Raw genomic sequence first — 22,761 nt, forward strand, 5'->3', positions numbered from 1 at the left:
AGTAAGTGAATGAAGGGAAGCCTTTAAATGGCTTAATAATAGGAACATGTTGGGAAGCAGCGAGGTTAATACAGAAATGACATAAAGCAGTGGGGGGTCTTGGACTAGATTTATTGTGCATACTAATTGGAGGACACTGAACACCAGATAATAGCTGAAGGATGGGGCTGCGGCTCTGTCAACATCCTCTTGTTCACAAAGGATGATCCAGCAGAATTTAATAGCTTCACAATATCGCTGAAAGTGACACTTTAATAGGTAACAAAATGCTGTATTTCAGCATTGTGTGGGGAGAAACCACAAGAAAGAGAGAGTGGAAGGGGAGGTCACCAGAGGCCTAGCTGACAGCCTCCACATCTGAAAGCAGCACAGTTTCCCCAGCCTTTCTCAGCCTAAAAAAGAGCCCAAGTGTTTATCTGAGGTGATATTAAAGCAAGATTTAAAATAACAGCACCAACAATTGAGACCACAGGCGTCTTGTAAGTCTTTTAATCCTCATAACCTTGCACTGACTGAGCTCAAGCACTAGCTCATTAAAACTGGAAAGTTAATTGGAGAAGGAAAAACAAGCAGCTCTTACCAGTCCTTACTGCCCAAGCTGAGGTAAGTGCGGAAATTACCCAGACGGCAAATAGATTTGCTTTTTCTGTGGTAGCGCTTTATTAACAATTCACACAAAAAATCATGTAGCAATCAGCGATGTAGGAGAAGGCATGGTGTGTGAGAGTGAGCCTCAGCTTTGCGGTGCTCGAGCTCTGAGTTACAAGGCAGACTGCTGAGTAAGGAAACCATTTGCTAGGAAAGGCACGTCATGAATATTTTTTTGTGTAGCCTTTAACATGTCAACACAGAAATACTTGTTTATAGAGGTCAAGTGGCAGTCTCTGAGCAGAAGCTTGACAGTCTTTTGAAATCTTGTCCCTTAAAGTCACAATGTGGTGGCTGAGGGAATGTCACAGAGCTGAGGTCAGGCACCAAAGATGGGAGGGAAGGTGTGCGGAGGAGCAGCAGCCCCACTGGTGCCACTGGGGATGCTCGGTGGGCTCTGCTGGGCTGCAGCTATGCCACAGTGTCTGGGGAGAGCAGTGCCCATGAGGGCTGGTTGGGACATCCCGCAGCAGCTCCAACCAGCCCAGGTGCCTGCAGGCAGGCTACAGAACCACCACTGACCCCAAAGGCTTGTGCAGAAACATCTATATTTTATCAGCTGGACACATCACTGGGCTCCATGCTGGTATTCATCAGATGTAGGCTGACTGCCATAGGAGCTTGAATTCCAGGCTTACCTGTAGCCACCCACACCATGAGCAACTTCAGGGCAACTAAGTCTGAAACTGAAACCCATTTTATCCTCCCCTCTTTGGTTCCTTTGTTACACTGGCAATGGATTAGTGCAATAGATATTCTTCCTGCCACAGCTCCCTCTTCAGTGTCAAAGAACAAGCTATAGTGTTTGCAGCGGGGTGTTTATTTTTTTAAGATGCAATGCAGGGAGGCATGAGAGCACATGCGCCTGTTGGCCTCACATCAACAGAGCTCAGACATGTGAAGGGCGAGGTGTCAAGCAAGTCACTGTAAATAAAGAGAAAGCACCAGCCAGCATCTCTCTTAAGAGGCCAAAGTACTTGCATCTCTCCCCATCTGCCCATTTCCCTAAGAGGGAAAATCATATTTTAAGTGATTTTTCCAGGTGGTTGCACATGATGGGTCAGAGGGAGGAAGGCAATTAGGGTGGCTTGGCACCACAAGCCCTTGACCCCTTGTTCAGACAACCTCCTCTGTGTGGCATCGACCTTGAATCTGTGTTACCCACTGATTTTTAGGTATCTCTTGTTCAAGAGGCGCACGATGTTTTACTCTAAGAGGGAATCAGTGAAGCAGATGTGCTCAGGGTGGCAAAGAGGAATGCTAATAAAAAGTAAATTTACTGGAGAAGCATGTGTCAAGATCATGTAAAAGACACTTGGTAAGGTACTTTGCCATGCAACTAGAAACCGTCCAGCTAAAGAGGATCAGATATTTATCTGCCAAGGCACATTACTAGGATAAGCTGAGCATGTAATCTAAGCAGATCACCCCACACGGTACTTGTTTAACAGGTTCCATTTGTGTGAAAGCGCCAGAGTCAGGTAATAAGAGGAATGCTTCCTCTCAGCTGGGATACAATTCCCTTGACATTCAGAGCACATCACCAAAACTGTTTTCTTCTCAGGTTTCTGACGGAGCATTAACTTTGCTTAGGTAACTGTGGCTGTGCCCAGACCTGTAAACACAGGAAGGGAGAACAGTGGGAAGGTTTTTGAGAGCATGGAAAGAACAAAACAAACACAAGAAGAGCAGACCAAATGGAACACAAGCCCTCAGCCTGGGGCTGGTCCATCTGGGAGCATCAGTGGGGGTGTGTAGCACCCAGGCAGCCCCATGCGCCCAGGACACTTGAGGCAAGTGGGCATGGGGTGCCCTCTGCCATTGACACAGGTTTTATTCCTCAGGACTAAGGCCTGTGTCCACTACAGGATCTTCAGATTTGATGTGAATTTTGGGGGTGCAGTAGCTGACAACCTGTGGTATGCCAGTCTGGGTGATTTAACAGTTTCTTCAAGTCTTCCACTCCATATGACTGGAAAATATCCCACAAAATCCTTATCACAGGCTTCTCATGAACTGGTACATTTATTGCTTATTATGGAAATGGCAATGCTGATAAAATGCACTAACTTCGGCATCTGAAGTCATCTTCTATCTGTGGCAAGATCTTATTTGTTGTTTCTGTAGCTGGGATCCATCCCAAGGGCTGAGCCCTGGGAGCCAAGAGCAATACAGGGAGGGAACTGGGACCAAGGTTTGGCTTTTCCCCCCATTTTTTCCCTCAGTCCAAGATGCTGATGTGTTGTACCCTTTGCAAGGTGCCCAACCTCCTTGTGTCTCAGTCAGCCCAGCTGTCAAACTGTGTAACAGCAGGATCTCACTGAAAGCCATATGTTGCTGCTGGACTGTTTGGGGGGAAATTAAATTAAAACTATCCACAACAGTTGTTTTAATGTAATTTCTTGTTTGCTTGAAGTCTTGGTCCCAAATTACTATTAGGCTATGGGAAGGTACAAGCCTAAGGTTTTTAGTGACTTCAGGGACACATCAGACACCCAGGAACTGCCACTGATGAGCAGCACAGAGACTCCCAGCCCTGACAGAGCTCTGCAGAGGGAAACCAGAACAAGGAAGAAAAATTCAGGAAGAACAGTGGCTTTACTTCCTTCTAACTTCAGCTTGAAGTGAAAATTGCAATGCAATATGTTACCGTAGACTTCCTTCAGAAAAACATCTTCAAGCCAGTGGTTAACTTCATTCCACAGATTTTTTTGCTCCCTCCCTCCCACTCCCAATCTTTCTCTGCATGTGTGGTTATCATGATAGAGGAATGTTCAGTCTACAAGACTAAAACCCTCCCTCAGAAATCCTAATGCACAGATTATCACTGCTGTAGGACACAGAGAGCTGCCAGATTAGGTATCGAATTGAGAGCACAGGCCAAAATTCCCATGGAGGAACTGATTTCTCTTCTTCACAAGAAAGCGGGCAGAGCTCTGCGATGTTTGTCAATCTGAGGAAGGCTGTGGACAAGGTGCCCGAAGTGCCTTGCACCCCCACTGCCAGCATCCTTGACCCCCCGAATCCTGCGCTTGGCACGGGCGAGGGGGACTGGCATGCTCAGTCCTTTGCTGATTCAGGGGGATTGAGGCTGCTGGCAGAGGGGGTGCAGGGCACTTTGGACACGAAAATGTATTTAATGCAAAAAGAGAGAAAACAAGTTTGTTATTTTTATGGCAACTGTGAGAACTAGGCTTCTATTTCCTGATAAATTTGGGGAATCTAGAGAATATGAAGCTCTTGCCAGGCTGGGTAAGAGACCTTCTTCACTTTAAAAACAAACCTCAATATCACAGTGTTGCCTCACAGACACACATATTTTCCTCCCATGTTTTTACACTGAATAATCCAGAGTGATGACGGGAAGAACCCTATGGCACACGCAGAAGCAGCTAATATATCCAAAGCGACGTTTTCTTTCTAACGCTGCTTTATGTACAACTTCAACTGTTTGTTCGCAGCCATTAGTGTTATGATTTCATCTGTAAGACAGTGGTTTATCTCCTCCCTTTTATTAGCTCTGAAGCTGGATTTCTAAGCCAAAGCATTCTCCCCTCTCGTTATTCTTGTAAGGCTCAATAACAATGCTAATTTATGGGGTGTCAGAGGCACAGTGGTGGTGTGCGTCCCATGTCGAGCAGAGCAGAGCTGATGGCGCCCCGGACAAGACAGCTTCTGTCCTAGAGGTGACCTAAATCTGCTCGGGTGGGTGTGCTGATTTGCAGACCCTCATCCAGGGCTGCCGTGGCGCATAGGTGTGGGAATGGCTCACAGCAGCTTCCAACTCCTCAGTGCAATGGGCAGTGGTGTGCACATCTCCAGCATGTCTCAGGGATGCTGGTGGGGTTGTTGGGCTCCTCACCTCCCTCCTGCTAGGCTGCGAGCTGGGAGCATCGAGGCTCCAAGGGCGTTCCCCTACGGTCACCTCTCAGGCTGCCCCCAGGTGAAGGGGTCATATGTTTAGTTAGCAGATGGGAAGGTTAGAAATGTCTTTTTTTTCTTTTTCTTCCCAAGATTTCATCCCCCACAGAAGCTCAAGATGAGGGAAGAGACACCTCTGTACATCTAGTTCAGAGGCCCTTTGCCTCAGAGCTGCTTTCACAACAGTGCTCCAAAAAGGGCAGCCTTTGTCCGGGCTGGGATAAAGGCACTTCCCTAATTAAGTTAGCTTAACCACCACTTGGGAAATACAATGTTCACTAAACTCATCCACAGCCAGGCAGTGATGAGGATTGCAGCTATTCTGTGGGAATGGAGCACATGTCAATTATCCCAGAATTTCAAAGCTGCAAAAACCAATAGTTTCCTTGGCAAAATCTGCCAGGCATGACATGACTGCTACTTGCGCTCTGCACATTTCCTAATGCAAAGGGTTGGACAACCTCAAACACCATTTCCAAGAATAGCAAGGGCAAATGAACTGCAAATTACTAAATTCCTTTTATTGCTGGGAGCTACAAAGTAATTTAAATTAGTTTCAGTCTAAAGTGAACTGTAGGGCGAGCTGGGAAAATAAAATAAGTGGTGACATTTTAGGGACACCTTTTATGATCATTTAAAGAAAATATTTAATCTCACACTAAGGTATTTAGTAGTGTCTAGAAAATATACATTTGTAAAAGATCTTTGTTTTGTGCACATGCATACGCATAGCACATTTAAATGCATATGTATACACATATGTATGCATTAATGTATAATATAAATTGGATATGTTTTGTTCACTTAGCACCTAGTCTTTGCAGAGAAAGGGATAGCAACTGAAGTCAAGCAAGCATATGTTTTCATGGAAAAGCACTATTAACATTAGGGTTTGATTACAGAATACTTTTTTCCTCTTTCCTAAGCTCTCATCTGTAGGTGGGTTTACTGAGCACAGAGGTAAAATCATGATCTTGTACACTCTTTAAACAGATTCCTGCTCCAGGAGCTGCTTTTGGATCCTTGCTGTAGTTTTGATTAATGTCCAACCTGCAACTTCTGCAGATCCAAGCTGGTTTGCTTCTGCAGACAAAGGAAAGAGAGGGGAACAAGCTACAGCACCTGGCACCATATCATTGCAGCTGGAGTGGAGAAATCATAAAATGCTCTATCTTTTAATGAAATAGGATAGAGGGACCCCCCTTGCAGCATCACTGTGAAAATACCTTGGTCACGCCAAGCGGTGTTAGATGCACCGGCTTTGCATGTCACAGCTAGAGTAGACGGATAACAACAACAACAAAAATAGTAATAGTAATACTAAAAAAAAAAAAAAAAGAAAAAAAAAGAAAAAAAAGGAAAATGGTTGGAAATCTTTCACACTATCATGTTTTCTTTCCGTGGAGAGAGGTTAAATCTTCAGCCAGCCGAAAAGCAAAAGATGGGATTTGTTCCCTTTACAAATAATGGATCAGTGGCCGTAAACACTGGATGCAATATGCAGTTGCAGAAAGCTTTCAGTCAAGTGAAGATAACTTCTTCACGGTACAAAGCACTTTCTGTGACCTCGGTGTCCTAAATGTAAAGCAATACAGTGCTTGAGTCATAGAAATCAGACTGCTGTGTGGTGAACGGGTGAAGGGAGCTAGGGTATAATTTCAAAGGGGAATGTTTAGGGTGGTGGAGGTGGGAAGGACCATCCTGTTATTTATTGGCAGGTTTTGTGTGTGTGCATGTTTATTCATTTTGCTGCTCCTGTTCCTACAGCATTAAGGTCTGCAATTTATGTGCTGCTTCTCCTGGTGTAACTGGCATTTTCTTCCTGTCTGGTACCTGGTCTGCAGGCAGGTGAAGATGGAGATGGGCAGGAGGAGACAGGCCAGTGTGTCCAGGGACTTCTTCTGGGAGGGGAAGTGGTGCAACACCCTGCTCTGGAAGAAAACTGGAAACACGTAGAGGTGATACCAGGAGGGAAATTTCAGCACCCAAGTAAGGCACAGGATGATCTCCTTAGCTGTCCAGGGGGAAGCGGTGGGGGTGTGAGGCAGCTTGTTCAAAGTTATCTCTTATGAGAGGTCAGACAGAGCTCTGGATTGTGTCATTAAGGGGCATCCGAGTAGAGAGGGTCACATCTTTGTCCCCTGCTACAGGGTCTGAGGCTGCCGAGCATCCAGAAGAACCACTGACGGGGAGCTTCCTTCCAGCTAGTCCTTTAAGCCCAAGGGGACTAAAGAAAACCTTGCAGATCTTAATGGCCCAGGAAGAGGGTCCAGAGCTCTGAAAAAACACCTTCCCACAGCAGGTACATTTCTGACGGATGGACATGTGAAGGGAGAACAGCAGCACATGCTACAGCCTGACCATATCCCCTTCACCTGACCTCCTGTGGATTGTTCGCACTCCCCACCACAGCACCGAGCCTCTCACCCTGCCTCCTCTCTGCCTGTGTCAGCTGGTCGGAAAATTAGTTCTTGCTCTATGTGCCTGAAGAAGACTTGCTATTACCCTGTGAGCACATCAGCAGCACTTCAGATAGGCAGGCCATGGGTGGAAAACGAATGGAGTCGGGAACTGGGAATCATAAAGCATGCAGCTGGAGAGCGCAGAGGCATGACACTTACCCACCAGCAGCCCCCCTCCAGCTGAGGAGCATGCTAGTAGCATTGATGGGGCACAATGACCCCTCAGGCAGGGTGTTTTTCCTCCGACACCTCCAGGCATGGCTGACCCTACAAACACAGCAGCCATTGACGTCTACAGACAGACCACGAGGGAGAGCTCCTGTGATTCCTCTGCTTTCCTTGGCTAGTGCCCAGTGACAGGCCAGGTGTTTTGTCAAAATGGGACATTTAAGGAAGAGGTGAGACTAGAAGAGCACAGGCTGTGTGGCAATCTTCTGGGCCAGCAGGAGAGAGTTTGCTTTCTCCTAATGCGATACGGTGCACAGGGCAGCCTGGACACGTTAAGCTGTGAGCTAGGAGCCCTGCCCCGCACGGCTCCTCTCTATGCCCTCCTCCCTTGGGTCATGGGGACAGCACAGGAGACAACCTCACAGCTGACACCAGTAGAGGTTGCAATGACAACGCCTGGCCAAAAGCTTAAGAAATTGTGAGCAGCAACAAAACCAGAAGCTTTCTGAGTTAAGGTCAAACAAAAGAAGACAGCAGAGGGCAATATGCTCTGGACCCATCATCAGGAGAAAGAGGGGGCCTTGGCTCATTGTATTACTGTAATGTATTATTACATTGTATTATTAGATAGTAATAATAATAGCAACATATATATATACAAATAGTTGAGGTCAAAGCCTCAACTTTTGCCCACACATGTGTCTTAAGTGAGAAGTCCATGAGGAGGCCCAGCCCAACAGATGGAAGAGCTATGGGACAGATGAATGGGGAGACTGGGAGAAAGGTATGAGGAACCAGGAAGCCTATGTGAAAACAAGAGTCACGGGGACTAATTTTAGGAAAAGAAGCCTAATTTTACTTTAGATGGAAAGGAAAATAGGGTAAACTTGGATAGGAGTACCATTTTTTCAAGTATGCATCAGTCTTTTACACCAGCTGCTATGGAGGTGGGGCGAGAGGCATATAACAACAATTTAAAAGAGACTTTTTCCTTTTCTCTGAATGACCTGGTGCACATGCAGAACATCATCAGAGCTACCTGTACTGTAAGGTGTAGCGTTAACCCAACTGAGTTACAGGCAGGCTTCACATCCAAAATACAGCAGACAGCTGCTGCGATAAGACATAAGTAAGAAAAACAGAAGAGAAATGGGTTGGGATGTCCTCAGAGCACAGCACATGTCCTAAAGTTCCCCCAGCCTCCACCCTGACTCCAGAGTCACCGTGCCCACTGCTGGACTTGCAGATGATATTCTGCTTGTGGGCTTGCAAAGAAGTAGCTTTATTTTTCTTATTTAAATCTGACAGGGAGGAGGAAGGGGAGAAAAAGATTATGTGTATTTTGTTTCAAAAAATATTACAGAGGTATAGATCACATAGTCCTTCTGGTTTCTTACCAGACAAGTGGAAATGCCTAATTCTTTGTGTTTTTCTACCAGCCCTCGCCAGAAAAACAGACCCAGAACCATTAAACTCCCTCAGAACCGACTGCCCAGACAATCTTGACTCTCAAGGAGTCAAACTGCCTCTTACTAAAGCTTGGACTGAGCTCAATAACGTATGGCAAATTGAGCTGACAGAAGGGAGCTATTTCATAGGTCAGCCTGTTTTCACTAACTGTAAGTTGAATTCACAGTAGCAACAGCAGAGCTGGAAAATGCCACATTACAACTTCAATGTCCAGATCCTTCTCCCTGCTGCATATTGTGGTATTTGAACTCAGGTTGTCATTCTGTTTTTTTTAAAACCTGAGTATACAAGTCTGCTTTGCAAGTGTCTGCGCACTATGCCCCTTATTTAAATTCTAGCACCGAAACTTAGTCAAGAGATATGGTGGAATGACGGTGTGTTTCGTGCTGAAGAAAATGGTTCTGCAGAGGGTAAATCCAGCTGCAAGTCAGGAGAGGATGCAGAGGGAGCCACTTCCAGCTGAAACAGTCCCTTTGGATTTGAGCAGAGTGGGTGGCTGGCAATGGATACTTTGTCTGATTGATTGAGTCTCCCATTACTACCTGTGGATAGTGAGAGAGTAGGCTGCGGGTCCTTCAGATACACTTGATTTTCTGGATGACATTGCAAATCTTAAATTCGGAGGCTTGATTGATTCCAAACTCCGTTCTGCAGGTGTTCAATATTTGAAAGCTGCAAGCTGGTTCTGATTAGATAGAGATAGTAGGACACCCTTTCTGATCCCCTGATTCCTGCCATGTTGATATTTCAGTAGGAATTATCCTTCCTGCAAATGTAAGATTCATTTTTCACTGCTCCTCAGGCACATTTTTGAAATTCAGTTTCCACAAATGTCTGTGCCAAAAAAAAAATCTGCTGTATTAATATGCAGCAGGGCAAACAGAAGAAAATCCATGACTTCTGTGATCCTGTCTGAAGCACTCAGGGTGTCATCCCTAGAAATTATGTTCAAAGTATGTACAACATATCACATGAAAACACTTTGATTATATTTGCACAATATTATACTGTCTTACAGCTGTCTGGTAATGCTTATGCACTGAGGACAGGTCATTTTGGAAGCAAGACAGTAAGAGAAAGTCAAATAGCCTGGAAAGAGTGAATGAATTAGTAAGAGATTCCATTATTGCTATTGTACTTGATAGAAATGCTGCTTGCTGATTTGCCTTAGCTGTCATCGTGCACTCACAGCTGTTCAGGTTATCACACCTGCAAGCCAAGCAGACTCAGGTATTTGTAGTGCAGCTCAGTGGTGTGAGCAGTGGTCCAGACTAATTTGGGTGACTGAGCCTTCTGCCAGCTGCCCCTTTTGATAAAATCTTCCTGTTGCGAGCCAGCAATGCACCCTTGAGGCCAAGAAGACCAACAGGATCCTGGGGTGCATTAGGAAGAGTGTGACCAGCAGGTCGAGGGAGGTTCTCTTCCCCTTCTGCTCTGCTCTGGTGAGGCTGCATCTGGAGTACTGCGTCCAGTTCTGGGCTCCCCAGTTTAAGAAGGACAAGGAATTACCAGAGGGAGTTCAGCAGTGGGCTATGAAGATGATTAGGGGGCTGGAGCATCTTTCTTATAAGGAGAGACTGAGAGAGCTGAGTCTGTTCAGCCTGGAGAAGGCTGAGAGGGGTCTTATCAATGCTTATAAATATCTCAAGGGTGGGTGTCAAGAGTATGGGATCAGATTCTTTTCAGTGGTGCCCAGTGATAGGATGAGGGGCAACAGGCACAGACAGAAGCACAGGAGGTTCCATCTGAATATGAGGAGAAACTTCTTTACTCTGAGGGTGCCAGAGTGCTGGAACAGGCTGCCCAGAGAGGTTGTGGAGTCTCCTTCTCTGGAGACACTGAAAACCTGCCTGGACATATTCCTGTGTGATCTGTTCCACATGAACCTGCTTTAGAAGGACATTGCGTGATTCTATTAAGGATTCTATTTTCATGACCACCCTGCCCCCGTGGAGGACACAGATGAGTGCAGGGGAGCCTGCGTGGTGGTTTCCATGGCCAGGAGGGGCCAGCCTGGCTGTCCAGGCTGTCTGGGGTGCCCAGCGTGCAGGCTAAGCCATGGTGTGGCAGTGCTGCCATGCGTGCCTTGATGGGCTTAGTTTGTATTAGACAAAAGCAAGAGGTAAAGAGGTAAAAGGCAGTCTTGAAAGGTCACAAGTCGAGGCCTCTCCTTCAGTGCTTCCTCCTGAGCTCCCATGCTCTGCTTCTGAATTTGAATGTCACGATAAGATAAAAGCAAAAGCAGGTTTGTATTAGGCTGAGCAAACAAAAAGAGAGAAGGACTTTTCCATTTAAAATCCCGGCCAATGCAAAGTGTCTAATTTCCCCTACCCTTTCAGGCTGCAGCACAAACCTATCTGCTATCTCAGCACGGTTGTTGACACCTACTGAAATAAAAATGCATGAAGTAATCTTTGTGAAGGTCACAGTGACCTCAGTGCTTAGCACAAAATTCTCACTTAAGCTGGGGTTTCTGGCACATCCTTGTTTGTAGCTAGGGAACGGGGCATTTTGCTCCATAGAGACATGATCTTCCATTGGCTTTGCTCATTCCCAGCCTGACTTGGCTGCACCAGAAGTACAGTTGGGCTAAAAAATGGTTGCTGATCTGAAAAAGTGAATTCAAGGACACAGCTCAATGTGAACGCTGAGAAACTGCTGCATCACTTTCAAATGAGGGGAACCAACTCACGCTTTCCTCTTTGCCAAATTAAATAAGGAGTGGTTGCAAAGAAATGAATTAAATGCATTTTTGCTGGAGTGAAGAAAGTGGGGCAGCAAATAAAGGGTGATTTCTAAAAGAGTCTGGAGATTTTGAATCTCAGTGAAACTCTGGGAAACTAACCTCATTGCAGGTCGTTTCAAAAACTCTGTAATATGTTCCTCCAACTGTGGTAGAAGTGGGAACAGCTACAAAATTTGACAACTCTAAACTTGGCTTCAGCAGGGATTTTCCTTTAAAAATAAAGATTCATTTTTGAATGGAGTGCAATAACTCTAATATTAGCATTACCAGTACACTTAGGGCTAGTCTGAAATATAAAGTATTACCTGATGAAGACTGAAGTGGGTCTCACCATCGACATGTTTTTCCACTCTTCTGAATATTGCACTGCTATTAATACTAAGACCCAATACTACCAAAAAGAAGCTCCACACTTTCTTTGCAGCACTGCAAAAAGACTGTTTTTTAGGGCAGCAGGGAAGGGGGCTCATGTTCATGTGTGTGCTATGAAAGTCTCCTTTGCTGCCTCCTACCCACGTCCCTGATGTCTATTGCCCAAGTGCAGGCTGCTTAGGGACAAAAGCTGGAGGATGGTAAAAAATGTGCAGAGTCCAAAATACAGGACCTGAGGGGTGAGGGAGGGCTTTTCTATTAGATTTTAACTCTTTAAAAGTATATGAAATATTATGAAAAATTCCTGCAACACCTTATTCAAACTATGGGGGGACGTTAATGTATTTAAAAAATACTATGTGGAAATTAGAAAGAAGTGTCCAGAAAAAATCTTCATCTGCCTTGATATATGTCCTAAATAACGAACCCTAGGTCATGTCTGGAGCTCTTCACCTTAGAAAGTCTCATACAAAATATAAGATATTGTGTGGTGTTACTGATTGTGATAAAATGCCATTAGAGTGAGAAGCCAATGTAATGCATTTGGAGGGTGTAGAGTTATTTAGCATGGCCAAATACCAGATCCTTCCCCAGGTCTCTTCCCCAGGTGCAGTGTAGCGTGGAGGGGCAGAACATCTGTGCTGCAGCAGCGAGTCCAGAGCCACCTCAGGGACAGGCCAGGACTCCTGAGGGACAGAGCCGCTGCGTCCACTGGGGCCCTGGGTCAAGGCAGGAGAGACACATCTGGAGCCCTGGCCAAACAGCCATTCTACTAATGAAAATGTTATTTTCCAAATCACCAGTGCCAGCACATATAGGTCTGAAGCCCGTGGGTGCACATGGCACCTGACAGCATCTTGGGATCGTATTCATCAGAATAAAACACCTTCTCAGGGTAGGAGAGGTTTCTCCATGAAGTATGAGGAGCTCTAGTTAAGATGAGACCAACTGGGGGAAGGGAGTGTGTGGAAATAAGCTATATAGACTAATTACAAGGAGTGGCTAAGAAACAAAAACCCAGTCATTTTCAGAATGCATCACCTGGCTCTGAAGTGCTCAGAAGACCTGACTTTTTTTCAGTGTGTAAATTATTTCATCAAACTGATTGTCAGTGCGATTCATTGACCAAAACCATTGCTTCTGGTTGAATGTATAACCATACCACTGAGGTAAACTAAACTGTTAAGACAATATTGGTTTTGCAGAAAAAAAAGAGACTTTCCACAATGACAGCCAAAATTGGAAGGGAGTTGAGGCAACTTGTCAGCAAAGTTCTCCTTTTTTTTTTGGTTAAAAAAAACCCAACTTACCAGCTACAGTAATTAACATGCAATGAAGCTCAAATGGCTGCCAAAGCATCTACAGTAGCACAGTGAACAGTCAGAAAACTCAGACAAGAACTTAGTGTTCCTGCTTCGTCATGCTGCTTTCCTCCACGTAGGTGGACAGACTGAAATGGGCTGTGTGACCTCCTTCTGTCAGAAACTATTATTCATGTTATGCCACTAATGCCCCTGGCTAGCTCATCTGCCAAATCTTACATTTAAAAAAAAAAAAAAGTCATTCAGGTCCCTTTCATCTCTCAGGACTGGCCACTGCCACAGGGCCTGCTGGGGCTGAGATAAAGCTCATGGTTGGTGATGGGCCAGCAGGACCAGTCTTGAGATCCTGCTGGGGGTTACAGTGAGAATGGCACTGGGAATTGCAAAGGGAATTGCAGTGGGAATTGAGCTGCGAATAGCACTGGGAAGTGCAATGGGAATTACAGTGGGAGTTGCACTGGGAATCGCAAAGTGAACTGCACTGGAAATCACAGTTGGAATTGCACTGGGAATTGCAAAGGGGATGGCATTGGGAATTGCAGTGAGAACGGTGCTAGGAATTGCACTGGGAATTGCAATGTGAATGGCAGTGGGAAATGCCCCGCTGCAGCAGGGGTACAAGGATCCTGCCAACACAGCTGTAGCTGCTGCTCCATCGTGCCAACAAGGGTGGGCTGGCACAGATGCACCACTGCAACCCCTGGGTCCCCTCCACAGCACCTCTTGCTGGTGTGTTCCCACCTGTGTCCCACCCTCACCTGTGCAAGCGCTGTTGGTGCCATCTCTTCTAGCACAGGGCTGTCAGGTACGGAGAGAGAGAGGCTCTTGGGGGGCACATTTCAGCTGGATGGTGGGCTGAGGAGTTCCGGTGATTCCATTCTCTTCAGGAACCTCTGGGGAGTCATGAAATTAGTTAGTGTGTCTCTGAGCCTTGGTGTAAGTTGGTGTAAGTAACCATTCTTGGTCCTGAGTTGGTGAAATTGGAGGGTACACAGGCACCATGATGAGCACCCATCATTGCCAGGGCTTGGGAAGGCAGTGGCGTGGCTTCACCCTGGGCAGGGTCCCTGCAGGAGCCAGGGCACAGGTGGTGCTGCTGGTGGCTGGTCCAGGGAAGTGGGGAACCCCCCTGAACAGGGGCTGGCAGCCCTGGGAGACCCCCTGCATGGGGGCTGGCAGCCCTTGTTGGGACGACGCTCACAGCCAGCCCTGCATGCGTGACCCTACTTTAGCTGCTGTCTGATCATTTGCATAAGCAATAATAAATCATTTAAAATTTAGGCTGGGTACAGCTAAGCTTCCCATTGAGCACTGTATGTGTGGGAAGTGGGGTCAGGGTGGCCTTTTTAAAGGTGGTTGGGCTGGTTATGCTGCTCCTCCATGAAGGTATGTATCCTTAATGGGAGTTAAAAGCAGACTTTGCTCAACAGTGAGGGAGTTTATGGTCCGCTACGGCATTTTGTGGAACAAAATAGAGGCCTACGTGCAAGGAAGAGAGAACTTCAGGTGCCACAGCCATTTAGGCTAGCAGAGGACTTCCACCTTGGGAGGTTAGCTTGCTCCCAGTGTTCCCAGTAAGAACACGTTTATCTTGTTTTCATCTGGGCTCTGAGTCAGGAAGGTAATAAAAAAATAACTCTTCTGAGTGTTCTTGCACTTTGTGTGTGTTTTTACAGGAATTTACAGACACCTGAAAAGGATATTTGCAAAATGACCTATGATCCTTAACCTGCGGTACACACAATAAATCTGCCAACCTAACCATTGCCAGCCTTTTTGAATGAATGGCTGCATTATAACAGCACATGTGTATGGCTATGGGGCTGTATATCTTATTGGACCTCATACTCCAATCAACATGTAAAAAATAAAAGAAAACCTATATACAACTATCTACACATAAATTCTCTCGCAGTGATTTGGCTCTCCCTTCTCCCTCACCCCTTTCCACCCTGACTGATGGCTTTATTATACAAGGAACAGTAATAAACATCCTAGCTAAGCCAATGAACTTCTTTTCTCACACATAAATACCTCCTTAGAGGATACTAGGTATGACCAACAGAAGAATAATGACTTTTTTCCCCAGTTGTTCTGTGTTAATGAAATAAATGGTCATCAAAATGTAGGCTTGGGTGTGATAGATTCCCACTTCATAACTGGACAGCAAAACAGTCTTTCAGGGGGAGAAGAAACCAGTTAGCATCTTTAAAGGGAAGGATGTTGCTAATCACTTTGGGCTTAGGATAGTGCTATATGATTCACTGCCATTGGTTCATCAGATGAGCTGAAGAAGAATCTAAAAATAGGGTCAAATCAACCTGAAATAGCTTTTACTTGTTTCCCCTCACCAAAGTAAAAGATGATTTTAAATTTTGGTCAAACACCCTAAAACACAACATGCTGGTTTTCACTGATGTCACAAAAGCCAAGGGAATGAAAGCTGGGTTCACAAAACTGCCTGCAAACTTTCCTTATGCCCAGTCCAGCTCTGAGAGCAGCCCATATGTACTAGAAACTCAGCCTCACATCCACATTGTGCCTCAGAGGATTCAGCCCAGCTCCTTGGACCATGATCTGATCATGGGGCCTCAGGGTGCTCCAGGATGAGCTCAGCCTTTTCTGCTAAAGTCATTTTTTGTTGGTGACTTAAAGTATTCATTAATCCAGAAAATAAAGAACTTCCTAACTCATTGATTACACACCTCTGAGAAGGAGAAGACCTTAGCAGGTCATCCAGGAAGCAGGTCCTCCATTAATAATAATCTATTTGCTGATGGGACTGTTACTGACTTTCACTATCTTAATACACTCATATCTTCCAATTATTCAACAAAACAAGCAATACGATGTGCCTGTGTTTCCCTTGCCTGACCTGAGGTCTCTTTTATAAACTCTCATTTCCTAAATTTGTCTGTACACCTGATGAGATAATATACACACACAGCTATGCCCATACTCTTCTCATATGTATGTGGTGATACACTGAAATCAAGTACTATAAAACTACAGTGAAGAGCATAAAAAGGCAAAGAGAAGCCCCCCACCATCCAATTTTGTTTGACCTCGCTGGGCTGTTATGCTGAACATTTTATTGTAGCACAATTTCGGGATAACATTTTAATTTTATAAACTAATAAATAGATGAATATTGTAAATACCCTATAGAGTTTTTTTAAATATTCAAACCATTTTCCTTGGAGACCTCTGATGATTTTGACTAACTACATATCTTGCACATTTTAGGATTAAAAATAATCACCTTGTAGGGAGAGGCTGTAGCACGGCAAAAGGACTGACAATTGAACACAAATGGCCACAGTTTTTCAAAACACGATGTCTCAACATTTCCTTGTCAAAAGACTTGATGGCAATAGTCAATGTTTCCTATTAAATAGTCTGTTTTTGACAAAATCTGCATGTTGCGCCAAGAAACCATGCAACCAATTTTTCAGCCAGCTCTCAAGGTCAGGCAGACCATTTCCCAGCCAAGTATGCAAAGAAAGAAGTTAAACCAAGCATACAAACAAATGCTGCCTGTACTGAGCTGTACCTTCAAAAGGTTCATCCGTAAGACTGAAGAGACATCCTTATGCTCTGTCTGGTGCAGCAAAGGGCCTGTTGGCCCAGCGGTACATCCTGAAAAAATCCATAGAATCAGAATAGTTTGGGCTGGAAAGGACCTTCAAAGCTCATCCAGTCCAACCTCCTGCAATGAGCAGGGATATCTTCAACTAGATCAGGTTGCTCAGAGTAAAAAATTGTAAACAATTTCTTCCTCATGTCTGGACTGAATCTCCCCTCTTTTAGTCTAAAACCACTACCCCCTGTTCTATCACAACAGGCCCTGCTAAAAAGTCTGTCCCCATCTTTCTGATGGGCCCCTTTTAAGTACTGGAAGGCTGCAATAAGGTCTCCCTGGAGCCTTCTGTTCTCCAGGCTGAACAACCCCAACTCTCTCAGCCTGTCCTCACAGGAGAGGTGTTCCAGCCCTCTGATCATTTCTGTGGCCTCCTCTGCCCCTTCTCCAACAGGTCCACGTCTTTCCTATGCTGAGGGCTCCAGAGATTACTGTAATTTGTGCTGTCATTTGAAGGTGCAAGCTGGCAGCTGCCCTGCCTAGCTCCAGGATGCTGCCTCAGGTAGTGCACAAGTGCACTGAAGGGTGGATGCAGTGCAACCCCCCCACCCAGTCTTGAATTTGGGGATACACTTCAAGATGAGACAGCTTCCATGCCAGCCCTCCTTCCATACAAGGTTGCAAGGGGATGGCCTTTTCAGTGAAAATTGGAAATAAAACTCTATTTTTAAGACATTTTCTCTGAACTTTAGGAGGATGAGGAAGCAGAAGGAAGGGGAGAGAATGGGTGGTCACTCGCTGGGGGGATGCAGCACGGGGACCGAGCTGAGCCTTCAACAAAACCTCGCTCGCTTTCCCACTTTGTTAAGAAAAGGGAAGCGGGTGAAGAAACGTTTGCTGGAAAATAAGGTGGAGGATGACATTTCCCATCTCCTCTAGCTTCCCTGCGGGGTGAGACTCTGAGCGCTGGGCTGGTGAGGCCAGCAGCGTGTGTGGGGCTGCCTGTGTGCGGCCCCTGGGGAGAGAGAGCTGCTGGGCTGTGTTTCCCAGCATGCGCTGCCCAGATGTGCTGCATCGGGCACGTCAGGATGGGGCTGATTTACTGCATCTGTACAGGCCATCTGCGGGGTAGGAGAGCGCCTGTGTGATAAACACCCCGGCCATGCTGGGCTCACTGCACATGCACTGCAGAGAGGGTTTATCTGCAGGCAGTGGCCCTTTGTCCAGCATTTCTGGATGTCTGGCAGAGACACAATGCCAGTTGGTCTGCTGCAACAATACCCAAAATCCTCAATCCTATTTATGTGATGTTTCCAGCCAGAAAAATAGCCATATGCATGGAACGCCACTGTGGTACCGTTCTCACCTTCATGCTGAGGGTGTACGGCCAGGACCTGCTCTGGCAGCTCCTGCTTGCAAAAAATGTCTCATTGAAACCGCTGAGGAACCTCAATGCAGCTCCTGGCTGCCGGATTTACATCCCATGTGTTTTTTCTTTTGCAGCTCAAGGCATGCATAACTCACCACCGACAACAGCAGACAGAAGAAACAGCTATCAGCCAGCTGTTTTCGGCAGGGCCACTGCTTCCCTCCCTAATTGGGATGAGGCAACACCCCAAGGCATTGAAGCAATCTGGGGGAGCTGTAGCAGGCCATGATGGCCATACAGATCACGCAACCCACCCGCAGCACTGAAAGGCTTTTTAAATCAAGTGATTTAAAATGCTGTGGGGTGCTGGCTCTGAGTGGCCGAGGATGTATTGCTATTTATAATCGTTGGGTGGATGATTCACGGCTTCACACTTACACCATTAAAGGCAGCATTAGCACCAGGACCCTTTATGCAGTAACATCAGTGAAAGCTGAAAAACATTCTTCTGAAAGGGCTTTGTCACCTTCCCTTGATCGTGAAAGGGTCTCTTACACCCAACCCCGTACATTTCAATTACCATACACCAGCATTTCTGCCTCTTTCCCCAACTCATAAAAATCACAGCCAATAAACACAAATCACCACCTGAAGGAGTCAGTGCTTTCCTCCTGCTTTAATATACTCACCCATACTTCAAAGAAACCCAGAGAGATTCTCATATCGGCAGTGCCCAGGCTGCCTAGTCCTAGGCAAGGATTAACCACGTGCGCACTTGGAACAATCTGCTCTTAGTTTGCTTTAACATGGTTTTTATCCCTCTAAATCATGCTCAGCCATTTGACCTGACAGCAGGCTAATACGTGACCTGTTTCAGGGCGGGGAAGGGCAGGAGATTTTGCTCTTCTCTTGTTCAAAACAAAAAACCCTGCCTGTGTCTTACTGTGTGAGCTTTTTTTTTTTCCTCAGGGAAATTTTCTTCGTATTTAATCAGTTCTTTCCCAAGGATATCTCTGGGAATATTTTAAAATGCCAAGATAATGGCAATGACCTTAAGGGTCTGTAAAGAGAAGCTTTAGTGGGAATTATGAGGGGCGTGAGACACACCGCTGAAAACTCATGTAACCCCTTGAAACAGAGGGAAGCTAACCAGCAGGCACAAGGAACAGGAGGGGGAGCACAAATATCTCGGTGCCAGACCTATCGTCTTCCTGCCCCTGTGTTCTGGGGACTCTGGCAAGGCTTTCTAGGCATTGAAGCAGCACTGATTCCACCTGTCCTCTACCCCAGCAGGTGGGGAGAGCCAGCAGGCAGGAGGCAGGGGCGCCTGGCAGCACCACCGGCTCCCTGGATGGGTTTTTCCCACCCCGTCCCAGTGCGTTCCTGCTGGAGGGCTGGGATTTGGACAATGTCAGCACTGTGGAGCACGAAAACAAAAGTAGCTTTTCATTCGGAGCTCTTGCGCAAAGCGGTGGCACTTTAAAACTTTCCAAGTGTTGTATGGGAGTTTAGCATGTGACTCCCATTAAAGTCAATATGAGTCATGTGGCAAACAACCCCCCGAACACTTTGAAGATATACTGCAATTTATGCTTTTCTGATCCCCGCTTAAAAAAAAAAAAAAAAAGAAAAAAAAGAAAAGACAACTATTGTAGACCGGGACTTCAAGGACAGCTTTTCAAGAGCGGTTCTCTTTCCTTGTTTGCTCCTAGACATAAATCACGGTGGGAGGGAGCACAAACAGGCTGTTAGCTGGTGATGGCACAGCAATGACTGGGCAAAGCGGGGGCGGGGGGGAAATGTATAAAAAGAAGGGTTGGTGAAAACTATGTCTTGATTACTTAAGCCTTCTACAAAAGTACTGACTGCAAAGAAACCTGTGTGGACTTCAGGACAGTGTGAAAGCTCTCTGTGGAACAGCTGAAGCGTTTAACAGAGACAGGAGTTTCTGGGTTTGTGCCAGTGCCAAACTTCCCGATCAGGGGAGCCAAAGGCTTGTGGGTCCCGTCACCCCTTCCCAGGTGATCTGATGTAGCAGTGCCACATAGCTTCGGTGCTTCGTGTTTGGGACTGGTGGTGCCCGCCACGTGTGCATCCCCCCAGCAGGGGTGAAACCCAGCCCGGCTGGTGTGGCTAACCAAGAGCTCCTCTTTCCAGAAGTCCAGGCTTGAGGTTTGTCTTGAAATCGGTGGGATTTTTTTTTTCACCCCTTGCAAGGAAAAGCCCAAATGTCATTTTCCTCCCACAGACTTGTGCCCAAAGCCCACCAGTGAAGAGAAAAACCAAAAGACAAAGCCTCCTGAAGCTGTGGTTTGGGTCTCCAGCTGCTTTTCCCAGGGATCCAGATTTTTAAGTGACTAGCTGTAATGCTTACCAAAACAGAGATTTCTCTATTACAGGAAATGTCACTGTTCCAGCACAGACCATATTTCTGAAAATTTTCTGAAACTGAAAGAACCTAACAGGGGCATTCAGCTGCTTACGAGTCCCCAGCCCAGTGCCAGGCGGACTGGGGCAGCAGAAGCTCTGTGACCATCGGTCGAGCATCCTCAGCCCCCTATCTGAAAATGGGTCTGGGATCTTTCACAGCCCCTCTGTTGAGTCACACGGGGCCCCTGAATCTTTCCCAAAGAAAATGGTCCAGATCCAGTAATTTCCTAGAAAAGTAAAATAAAAAAATAAAGCAGCATCTTCCAGTAGGAATAAAATATGATCAGGAGTTGCTCTGGTTTTTAGATATGGTCATTGACACAGTCCCACAAGCTCTCACTGTGACAGTGAAAAACCTTTCAAGAATAAGTGCTTCGTCACATATTTTCTCTGCCTGCCTCTGGTTTCCCAGCATCTCAACACTCCAGACAGCCACTGAAAGCCACGTTATCAAAGGGAAACCTTTCAGTGCCACACTCTACAGCCTGTGGCACAGGAAACAGAATACTGGAACTGAGCATCCCTGAAAATCAAGCCTGGTCATGTCCACACACAAGATTTGCAGACACTCAGACCAGAATCACCCACACCCCTGCTGCCGTGGCTGTGACTTAAGGTCCCTTTAGGCTGTTCCTCCTGGCTCCCTGCTGTCACCAGCCGGCTGAGGGACAAAGCCTCAGCCAGAAGAGTGCCTGGGACATCCCCTCCCCACGTCCCATGCTGCAAAACCCTCCCTGGTGCCATAAATCCTGCCCCCCAGCCCCACTGCACCAGGGTGCCAGGAGCGGCAGGCAGCCAATGCTGCCGGGTCCCCTGGTGACGCCATGTCAAGGTCACTGGCAGTGACCAGCGCTCCCAGGTGAACATAACCTAAGTGAGCTCAGCCTACACGTCTTGGCACTCCTCAAGAAGTTCACATCATGGTGCTCCTCAAAAAAAACACGTTTTTGCATCTCGCTAGTCCCTGAGGAGCCGCCGTAAAAGGAGATGAAAGATTTATCACTGTAGTGGCATAATGGCAGCTCAGTGAGTATTAAATAACTACAACAGAAGTAGACAGGATTTGTTTTGATGAATAGTAAGTAGAACAAATGAAAAATTCAGTTTCCAGCAAGAACTACATACTGACTGGAGTTAGATTAAATGGATAAATGGAGAAAAATAGAGGAGTGAGAAGTTTTTGATATTTCCTTGATATTTTGTTTTGACAGTTTCAGAATAAATTGTTTCAACACATTATTTTGAGAGGATGTTTTTATTCTAAAATTCATCTGAATTGAGAAATAGTGAAACATCATACATTATCCTGAACCAAGCTGCGATTTTTTTTTTTTAAATTTAGCTACTGAACTATTGAAAAAATAATCCATTCAGGTAAGGCCGAGCAAAATCAAGGTTGATAAGAGGCCTGATAATGTGATTGCCGTCCACTCATGCACCTGCCTGGCATATAAAATGTTTTCAGGAAATTAAAACCTCCATAATAACCTAAGTAGAATATGTTTCTCTGCACTCACCTCCTCTAACATTTATTCTTAATTTTCTCTTGGCATGTCATTGTCTCACTTTTCATCTTGTGTGGGACTTTTTTATAAAAAAGATATTTTATTCCCAGGACAGAAAGCACAAGATTTTAATGATCAGCAGGTGAGAGATGACAGCCAAGGGAAAACATAGTGCTGTACTACAGTGGATTCACTGAGATGCCTGGGATTAGGTTGGATGTGGTCTTCTTGGCTAGAGAAATGCAGCTGTCCAGGAAGTAAATGCATCTCCCTTAGGCTTTGGTGTAGCCTCTGCCTTTATTTCCAGGTTAGAAAACTTCAAGACACAAAATCAGGAGCACACTTATATTTTCCCATCCCAGTTACACACCTTTGCACATCAAACTTTCCAACTATTTCCATGACAACAGATTATAGACTGACACTTTTTCCCCTCCATTGGCAGTGAATTTATAAACCAGGGATTTATGAAGTATCATTGTTAAGAGAGGCATCAGGATGAGACAGACACGCCACGCGTTTCTGAAATAACTCACGCCTGGCTGTCGGGAGAGTTGGGGAGCACTGTGAGACATTGCGCTTAACATTCACATCACCACCGCTGCATCACTAAATATTGCCCGCTTGCGCTGGAGCCCCGTGAGTGGCAAGCAGATATAGCATGCTGTAAATCACTCCCCGTGTTCTCACTTTTATGCTTTTGTAGTTTCATCACTTAACTTTAGCCACTAGCTGTTGTAACCAAATCAATTAAAAGTTTACTTATCA

General features: G+C 45.8%; 1 long non-coding RNA gene across 1 annotated transcript; it reads right to left on the reverse strand.

Annotated features, from left to right (window-relative positions):
- Window positions 1–460: 460 nt before the first annotated feature.
- LOC110364244 (uncharacterized) lies at window positions 461–20,653 on the reverse strand. Its single transcript, XR_002422881.2, has 3 exons — window positions 18,748–20,653; window positions 13,868–14,002; window positions 461–2,263 (listed from the first exon to the last, which is right to left on the reverse strand). It is a non-coding gene; the product is annotated as an uncharacterized LOC110364244 (long non-coding RNA).
- Between the last annotated feature and the right edge of the window lie 2,108 nt (window positions 20,654–22,761).

This window comes from Columba livia, chromosome 1, assembly GCF_036013475.1.
Source record: "Columba livia isolate bColLiv1 breed racing homer chromosome 1, bColLiv1.pat.W.v2, whole genome shotgun sequence".
In the NCBI taxonomy this organism is placed as follows: domain Eukaryota; kingdom Metazoa; phylum Chordata; class Aves; order Columbiformes; family Columbidae; genus Columba; species Columba livia.